This window comes from Rhinolophus sinicus, linkage group LG03 (assembly GCF_036562045.2).
Source record: "Rhinolophus sinicus isolate RSC01 linkage group LG03, ASM3656204v1, whole genome shotgun sequence".
Taxonomy (NCBI): Eukaryota; Metazoa; Chordata; class Mammalia; order Chiroptera; family Rhinolophidae; genus Rhinolophus; species Rhinolophus sinicus.
This window is the reverse complement of record NC_133753.1, coordinates 93,180,940-93,188,952: the sequence shown is the minus strand read 5'-3', so window position 1 is coordinate 93,188,952 and position 8,013 is coordinate 93,180,940. Positions and strand designations below refer to the sequence as shown.

Sequence of the window (8,013 nt, the reverse complement as noted above, 5' to 3'; positions counted from 1 at the left end):
ATATGAGCAGAGCTGTGTTAATTCTTTTCACTATTGTATCTTTAATTCCTGGTATACTGTGCGGCCCAGAGTAGGCATCCATTATATATTTCACAATGTATTAATTGAGTGAATAAGTAAATGTTCTTGGGGTGGCTCTAGAGCTATAATGTGCAGTGCAGTAGCCACTAGCTACAGGTGTCTAGTGAGCACCTGAAATTTGACTATTGAGATGTGCTGTAAGTGTAAAATACACACTGATTTCAAAGACTAAGTATGAAAAAAATGTAAAATTCCTCATTAATAATATTTTCTTTCTTTCTTTGTTTTGCTACAAAAAGTTTTATTGTTTCAGTTTGGCCCATGGCATGAGAGGGGGCTCCAGGGTGGTTAGAAGCCTGCCTAGTAGTTGCGGGGGAGACTCAGGCAGAAGCCCAGCACCAGGGGGATGTAGAGGGGCCCCTGAAGGGAGACCCCAAGTGTCCTAGTCATGCTTGAGGGTGAGCAAGTATCCAAGAGATGCTTGCCCAGCAAAGCCTGGGGGCTGTCCAGTCTGTGGAGGTTAGTCAGGTGGTCGCCCATCTTTCTCGATGAGTTTCACCTCTTCATCCAAGAAGTGGCTCCCCAGGAAGTCATAGAGAAGGGGGTCTGTGTGGGCAGAACACAGAGCATGCAGGTCCAAAAGGATCTGGTCCAGGTTCTTTTCCATGACCATGGCGACTTCTATGGCATTCTGAGTTTTACCCCACTCATCTTGGGAAGGCTTCTGTAGGTCCTGGAAGAGGGTGCGGCAGCCATGCTGGTTTTGCATCTTTTAGAGACGCTTGGCACCTTCATGCTTCTCCTTGGCCAACTCACGGAAGAAGTGGCCCATGCCCTCCAGAGCCACACTGTTGTGGTCGAAATAGAAGCCCAGAGAGAGATATGTGTAGGAGGCCTGCAGATACAAGTTGACCAAGTGGTTGATGGTGGCCTCCACCTTGGTGGAATAATTCTGATGAACTTGTGATCTTGCTCATGGTTGCTTGGTAATAAGGAGTTAAGCTAAAAAAAAGTGTTGGTCGGTCTCAGAGGCTCAGGATGGGTGAGATGGTTCTGATAATTGTGACTGGAAAAGAGGTTGGAGGGTGGTCAGAGGCTGGAAGAAGGGGTCTTCCAGCATCTCTTTCATTCAAACATTGTTGAAGCAAGAAATAGATCTGGGGAACCACTGAGGGCACTGAATAATATTTTCTATTTACTACATGTTTAAATGATAATATATGGATTAAATAAAAAGTAATATTAAAATTAATTTCATTTGTTTCTTTTTACTTTTTTTAATGTGACTTCCAGAAAATTTAAATTCTATGTGTGGCATGCATTATATTTCCGTCGGATAGCACTGTTACAGAATATCACTTTGAACTGAAATTGAGCACCAAAGCTTTTAAGCTCCCTTATATTAAAATGTTAAAAGCGTCCATTTTAAAACTTTCTGCATTGTTCATACTGCATCCTCATTCTTTCCCTTTCCATTGTGTTCGGTTACTAGGCTTGTGGGGTCATCAGTCTCCCTGTCTTGCTCCTCCCCTCTCACTTGCTAATTTCTCTGCGGTCACAAGGGTGCTTGAGAAAGATCTGTAATTGGCAGTCCCCTTAACAGTGACTGTGGGGAAACTTGCCCTTGGTGCAGTGATAGTGCCCACATGTCAAGGGATCTCTAGACTCATAAGTCTAAAAACTACATAATTGGTATGTGAGAAATAGGAGTTGGTATTTGTCCTTGAAACATGTCTTCTGTGGAACCTGATAAAGTCATGTAGGAATGGTTTTGTCATCTGATAACGAGCGCTCCCTTCCCTACCCCTCCATCTCACTGCTTAGATTTTACAAAGAGTTATTTGGAAATACTCATTTCATTATTTCTACTTTCCCTTAAAAATGTGGAAAATCTGTGTTGGGATGCTTTAGATTTATTAAACACACCCTATCGTTTTTGCCTTTGCTGCTATTGATCTATTTTGAATACTTGCCATATATTTTTTTCTTAATGAAACAGTCTAGTGAATTGATTTAATTTAAACATTGCTGGGAAAAAGTATAATTTTCCAATTATTTGTTGCTTCATTGTTATTTAATATATTTGAACACTATGTGTATTAGTGTTATTCAGAGAAACAGAACCAATATATTTTTATCTCTATCTCTATCATTCTATCTCTATCTCTGTATCATCTATCTCTCTATATCATCTCTCTATCTCTATCTCTGTAAAGATATATAGATATAGATATAGATATAAATGAAGAGACTTTTTATAGAAATTGGCTCACATGATTATGGTGGCTGAGGAGTCCCACGATCTGCTGTCTATAAGCTGGAAACCCAGGAAAACTGGTGGTGTGATTTAGTCTGAGTCCATAGGCCTAAGAACCAGGGGAGTGGCTGGTGTCCTAGTCTGAGCCCGAAGGCCCCAGACTCAGGAGTGCTGATGTCCGCGAGCAGAAGGTGGGTGTGCCAGCTCAAGCAGAGAGAGCAAATTCTTTCTTCCTCTGCCTTTTTGTTCTATTCAGGCCTTCATCAGATTGGATGATGCCCACCCATACGGTCAAGGGCACCTTCTTTACATAGGGTACCGACTCAAATGCTAATCTCTTCCAGAAATACCCTCAAAGACACATGCAAAAATAATGTTTTACCATCTCTCCAGGCATCCCTTAGCCCTGTCAAATTGACACTCTAAATTAACCACCACACTTTGGATGCTACATACCATTCACAAAATAGAAAAGAAATTGATCGGCTTTTGTCTTTAAGGAATTTACACTCAGGTTTATTGCACTATCAGTCTTGGACATTGCATACAGTCCAGGACAGGCTTTGCATGGAATGGGAGGCTCTAATTATCTGGGGTTCATCTGGTTTTGTGTTTGTGTCCAGCAATTTTTGATTTGGCTCATCATTAATGATTACATTTTAACCACCACCATGTTCAGAAAAAGTCATCCTTGTTCCCTATTAATTGCCCTATTAGAAGCACTGGTTTTCAATCTTCACTTCATCAATATCCAGTATATAATCTAATTGTCTCCTTTCTGTGCCTATTGGCAGCATGAGGCCATCAGAATAGACTGTGGTTAGTGTTAGGTAGAAGCTAGAAAATGTAGGAGGAGGAGGGATGGAAGGGGGTCCATAGTGCCTACGGAAAAATCTCATAAATAGCTTTGATTAACTGCCTCTAGCCACATATCTGTTTTTGCAACAGCAGGTGACAAGAGGTGGTCTGGAGCAAGATAAGGGTCTGAATCAACAGACCTCCACCCATCTTAGGAGGTCATGCCCTCCTGTGGAAGAGCATGCACCACTTTTTCTGCCAAATGAATAGTATGCGACTCCCTCACCCCACCCAGCAAACTATAAGTCCTTGGGACAAGGGCTCTGTCTCTCTCTCTGGCCCTCATGCTCTCCCTCGCTCTCTCTCTCTTTCTCCCCCTTCTGTCTCTTTCTCTCTGTCTCTCTCTTCCCATCTCCCCCTCTCGCCCACTTCAGCTACCGTGTTTCCCCAAAATAAGACCTAGCCAGACATTCAGCTCTAATGCATCTTTTGGAGTAAAAATTAATATAAGACCTGGTCTTATTTTATACTATATTATATAATAGTAAAATAAAAGATGCATTAGAGCTGAATGTCTGGCTAGGTCTTATTTTTGGGGAAACATGGTGCATTTTAAAGCTTTGCAGTATAGTGTATGTCCTTTTTGAAGATCTATGCAGTATTGAGTTTGGGGAGAATGTTTATACTGCTATCCAGATATCATTAGTGATGGAGAATTGGTTCTGAAATTGATATATACGCAGGAGCACACACACACACACACACACACACACACCATGTGCACGCACACACACACAGAGGGTGACAAAAAAATGTATACACATTTTAAGACAGGAAAAAAACTGTATTAAAATTATGCTGATGGTAACCACTTTGAGCACCTCTTGTAATTGCAGAAGTCAAATGTGACTTGTATTCATCTTTTGTTATTGCTATATATTGAGTATTACAATTTTAATACAGTTTTTTTCCTTTCTTAAAATGTGTATACATTGTTTTGGCTCTCTCTCTCTCTCTCTCTCTCTCTCTCTCTGAAATGTGTGTGATAAATGGTTAAAAGTAAAGGTATAGAAAATCAACACAAGTGTATGTAACTAGTGAATGAGGAGAGATTTGATCTACCTTAGCATATTTTCTGAATATTAGTATTATTTTAATAGAGAGTATATCAAGGGTTTTTAGTTGCAGAGATTTTTCTACTGTGTGTGTTTATTTAGACTGCCTCAGAAGAGAGAATGAGAGAGCAAGTGAGAGAGAGAATAACTCAAGCAAGCATATGAACCCACTGACATGTGGGCTAGTTGACTGAATTTTAGAGCATCTGTTGACCCATTTTGCCTTATAAACATTATTCCCTGTAGAAATATTACTTATTTATCATGTATTTTAATCGTGCTCCCCCCCCACCCCGATCCTTTATTTTAAAAAAGTAAGCCATGTCAGTTTATGGGAGTAACTTGTTTGATTATTATTCCCCTGGAAAAACTATTTTTTTCCCTAAAATCCCAAACAAAGCAGGAGCTGTCATTTCAAGTAGGTGAAAATAGAATAAAGTTTATTTTTAAAATGTCAATCATTAATTTGATTAAACCCATGAAACAAAGACTTGGAGTCAGGCCTCAGAAAATTAAAACAAAGCAATTAAAAATATCATGAGGTTGAGAAAAATAATCTGAACTTTTCCTCAAATCTCTTTTGATCTTTACTATGCAAATTGAATCAGACTGTGGCAGACATGTGCTTAGTTAGTCTTGTTACCCTCTCTTTTTCAGGAAACTCCTCTTTCCTCAGGACAGAATCTGTGGTGCGTGTGATCCCTGGCCAGATGTGGTCTCTTGATCTGAGCTTGGCTATTGGGTCCTTCCTGGGATTTTTTCCTCCCTTTTCTTCTACCCTTCCTCCTCCAATTCAAGCCTTGTTTCTTGGTCTAGTCGTACAGGACACAGCTCTCTGGCCCATGCTGGTATTATGAGTCTTGCACTTCCCCCGGCTAAGGCAGTCGGTCGCCAGCGTGGGTCCCTCACACTAGATCACGGTGGCTGCCCGCCGCTCACGCTGGCCACAGGCTGCTCCTGGCAGCACTCACTCGGCAGCCCAGTTCCAGGGAGAGCTGTTGTTCACAATCTTAGCTGTAGAGGGCGCAGCTGGCCCATATGGGAATTGAACCGGCAACCTTGACGTTAGGAGCACTGTGCCCGACCCCTTCCTGGGATTTTTAAGTTTGCAAAGTGAGAGCTCGTGGTGATCTCTCCTGGGTGGTGAAGGTCCTGTAAGTCCTAAGAGGTGAACCATGAATGTTGCTTATAACTTGGTATTTGGAGAAGTCAGTTGGCTATGAGGGGAGCGAGGCGAGGCAAGAGATTTCATGAGCTGGTCTAGCTACTTAAAACTGGTGTGATTTTTTGTTTTTCCTCCTGCAATCAAGAGAGCTCTGAATCATACATAGTCTTCAAAGCTATTTTCAGAAGACCATAAGGATTTGACAACATATCTTTCAAATTGCTTACATATCAATGTAAAAAGCTTGCAAATTTAGCTTTCTTTGGGAATAATATCCAGTGAGAGGTACTCCTGTGTTTCACTATAACATAACATGTTACAGCAAATATTGTCTTGTGTATGTTTTGATATGTTTAGTATATAGTGCCAACTAAGGTGCTATTGAAAAAATCTCTTTCATCTAAAGTCCAATTTTCGAACTGGCCTTAGACATTAAATTAAATTTAAACATTAAATCATTAAGCCCTTAAATAACTAAATCATCAAATCACATGGATTCCATCTTCTCTATTAAAATGAGAGAGTTTTTTATTTCCTGAAGCTTTCTGCTACAGCTGGAGTGGGGAGGGGGAAGAATGTTCTAGCGCAGCTGTTGCTGAGGTAGCTGGTAGAAAATGATATCCAAGTAAAGCCTCAGAGAAGAAGAGACTCCCAGAAGAGGTTGTACTTCTGGTTTAGAAAACCTTGGAATCACCATCCTGGGGACCTGCTAGGTAAGACTGGTGCCCCTCTCCTGATGGGGGTCTCCCTGTTTAGATGAATTATGACCTGCGGTAGCTAGTGGAGAGTCAAGGTCTGCTTTATTTTATTTTATTTTATTTCTTCTGGAAGAAAATGGCCCTGATCCCAAATTTTAAAAAGATGTCTTTATTTCAACTGAAGCAAACACAATCACTTTGACCGAGTATACGATGAACAGTATATAATTTATAACATCTGAAGCAAATTTTTTCCTGCAACCTCCTGAGGGTGGAGGACAGTGCTATGTAAAAATACATTTTTTTCATTAACATTTAGACCTTTACCAGAACAAGTGTATAAGCATAATCGTTCTGTCATATCTCGCCAGCACATTAAACCAGGGTTAAAAGACTTGTCTTCATGTTAAATACTTCTGTACAGGTTTTTATTTACACCCCCTGTTTATTTGCCACAAGTTATTTTTCTAAGTGTAAGTTGTAGCACACTTAGACAAAATTCTGCTTGCCCAAGACAGGGATTTGCTATCAGACTCTGTGGATCATCATATCTGGGAGGGTTCTTTAAATCAGATAATAAAACATTGTCAAGATTGACTGAATAAATGTGATCTATAAACAGTCTACTGTATACATTTACATATGACACAGTATAAGGTTAGGTGGTGTTTTGGAAACAAATTCCCAGCTCTTTCTTCATAAAGTCAAGATGATAATCCAAAACCATATCGTTAAACACACAGTGTGTTTTATGTTGTTCGGATCCTTTTCTTTGTGCCACAGCACTTGCTTCCTGGCCTGTCTTCCCTGACCATCCACCTCTTGCTTCAGGGCCCTTCTCACTATTTCTGGGCTTTTCTTAAACACTAATGAATCATTTATTAATCAGTTGATTCCTGCAGAAGATTTCACTTCTCCCAAATTGGCTGTGGGAAAAATTAACTGCTTTATTTGCAAATGAAAATGACTCATGGAGATTCAGCACATTGTTACTGTTTTCTTTCCGGAGGTCTTTGTTCTCTTTGTGGAAAATAAGAGTTTTCTGTGCTGAAAGACTGAGAGGGACAAGTAAAAATCTTAATTGATGAGAAGAATCATTTTTTTCCTTGAGTCTGGACCAGAAATGGGTTTGCTTCACATACCACTCCAGTATGTTTTGTAAAGCCCCAGAAAGCTTTCTCTAAACAGCAACACCTCGAAATCATTGCTTACTTACTTCATGCTCCACATTGTACAAGCTTTAAAGATCAACACTTGTGTGTGTGTGTGTGTGTGTGAAAGGAAGCAGTACTCAGCATTTTTTCTATTTAGTGTATGATGACATTTAGTTTATTCTAGTTATTTTCAGGTAGTTAAAGTTAAACTTTCTTTTTCTTATTCATTAAGAGCCAAAAATGCCTTTTCATAGAGGCATTTTTTTATCCATAATTATTTTTTGGGGGAGTACCTCAGGAAGCTTCTAGAATGCGTGAATAAAGTGTAGCAGTGGTGGAGACAGTCAAGGAACTTGCATGGCACACATAAGAATGTAAATTGGTACAACCACTATGGAAAACAATATGGAGTTTTCTCAAAAAATTAAAAATACCACAACTATATGATTCAGCAATCCCACTTCTGGGTATATATCCAAAGGAAATGAAATCAATGGTGTGAAGAGCTATCTGCACTTTTATGTTTACTGCAGCATTATTCACAATAGTGAAGAAGAGAAAACAACCAAAATGTCCATGGATGGATGAATGGATAAAGAAAATGTCACACACACACACACACACACACACACACACACACAGGAATATTATCTAGTCATAAAAAAGGAGGAAATTTGTCATTTGCAACAATATGAATGATCCTAGAGGACATTATGCTAAGTGAAAAAAGCCAGACACAGAAAGAGAAATACTGAATGATCTCATTTATATGTGGAATCTAAACAAGTTGAACTCATAGAAATAG

At 39.7% G+C, this 8,013-nt stretch overlaps 1 pseudogene; it reads right to left on the bottom strand.

The window, feature by feature from the left end:
* Positions 1 to 463: 463 nt before the first annotated feature.
* LOC109449565 (ferritin light chain) lies at positions 464 to 7,275 on the bottom strand (annotated as a pseudogene).
* Between the last annotated feature and the right edge of the window lie 738 nt (positions 7,276 to 8,013).